This window comes from Littorina saxatilis, linkage group LG1, assembly GCF_037325665.1.
Source record: "Littorina saxatilis isolate snail1 linkage group LG1, US_GU_Lsax_2.0, whole genome shotgun sequence".
In the NCBI taxonomy this organism is placed as follows: Eukaryota; Metazoa; Mollusca; class Gastropoda; order Littorinimorpha; family Littorinidae; genus Littorina; species Littorina saxatilis.
Genome location: NC_090245.1, coordinates 81,617,892 through 81,619,320, shown reverse-complemented (window position 1 = coordinate 81,619,320; position 1,429 = coordinate 81,617,892). Strand labels below are relative to the sequence as shown.

Sequence of the window (1,429 nt, the reverse complement as noted above, 5' to 3'; positions counted from 1 at the left end):
ATTTCTTCTTTGATCTCATTGGTATGTTCCAGGGCTGTTTAAAGAAACCAAAGTACAAAATACCGATATGACAACAAGAGTAATTGTGAACATTAAAAATCTAGGTCAGATTTTAGGAGGTAGTTGCAGTAGCGCAACGTCTAGGGGCCTACCGGTTAACGCTATGTCTGACACACACACACACACACACACACACACACACACCGAAACAAGCGCAGCCCAACACACACACACACACACACCACACACACACACAGTGACACACACACTGACCGTGACTAGCGCAGTATCTCAGTCTCTCTCTCTTTCTCACTCTCTTTCTCTTTCACACACACACACACACACACACACACACACACACACACACACACACACACACACACACACACACACTGACCGTGACTAGCGCAGTATCTCAGTCTCTCTCTCTTTCTCACTCTCTTTCTCTTTCACACACACACACACACACACACACACACACACTGGCACACACACCGACACAAGCGCAGTCTCTCAGTCTCTCTCTCACTCTCTTTCAGACACACACACACATACACTCCCTTAAGCCGCCCCCCCCCCCCCCACCACCACCACCACCCCTTCCCCTGCGTCTTGCCCTTGTTCCTGTCAGAGATATTTCTCACGCATACATTGATAAGCATGTTAAAATAACAATATCAAAACTTACCTTCTTTCTTTTGCTTCTGAAAAATATAATCACAGAGGTTAGATACACATATCTTAAACTATGTTGCTACTTATATAGTTTTGTTTTTATCGAGTGCTTATAGATTACCACCACCCCGGCCAAGACAGACCGACAGAGAAACAGACAGACTCAGACAGGCAGACAGACAGATCGGCAGAGAGGCAAAGACAGAGAGAGAGAGAGAGAGAGAGAGAGAGAGAGGGAGAGGGTGACAAGTAAAGATAAGACGGGTAATGACATTTAAGCAAACATGTGCTTTTTGACATCCAGTCATCCAGGCCAGAGGGGGAGGGGGGGTTGTGGAGGGGGGGTTGGGAGGAAAAACTCTCTGACAATGTCTCATAGAAAATGTATGTTTATCTGACATCAGATTTTAGAAAAGGACGACTTGCCAACCTGGAGGTGTTGCAGTTCCTTTTGAAGTATGGTGATCTGCAAGCTTTGCTGACGTTGCAATGACGTAACTCTCATCACTTCTGTCGGGAGGTTGCACGATATCTGTGAGATGGCACCATCCACAAGTTCACTTTGCAAGCTGTCACTTCCAAGGGCTGTTGAATCGCAGAATTTAACAAGTCGCGTAAGGCGAAAATACAATATTTAGTCAAGTAGCTGTCGAACTCACAGAATGAAACTGAACGCAATGCCATTTTTCAGCAAGACCGTATACTCGTAGCATCGTCAGTCCACCGCTCATGGCAAAGGCAGTGAAATTGACAA

General features: G+C 45.8%; 1 protein-coding gene across 1 annotated transcript in view; it reads right to left on the bottom strand.

Moving 5' to 3' along the window:
* The window catches only part of LOC138981635 (ribonuclease Y-like), a 5,924-nt gene extending 5,800 nt beyond the window's left edge, over positions 1-124 (bottom strand). The window contains exon 1 of the mRNA XM_070354631.1: positions 1-124. This exon is cut by the window's left edge and continues 80 nt beyond it. The gene's annotated coding sequence lies outside the window, so the exon portion shown is untranslated.
* Between the last annotated feature and the right edge of the window lie 1,305 nt (positions 125-1,429).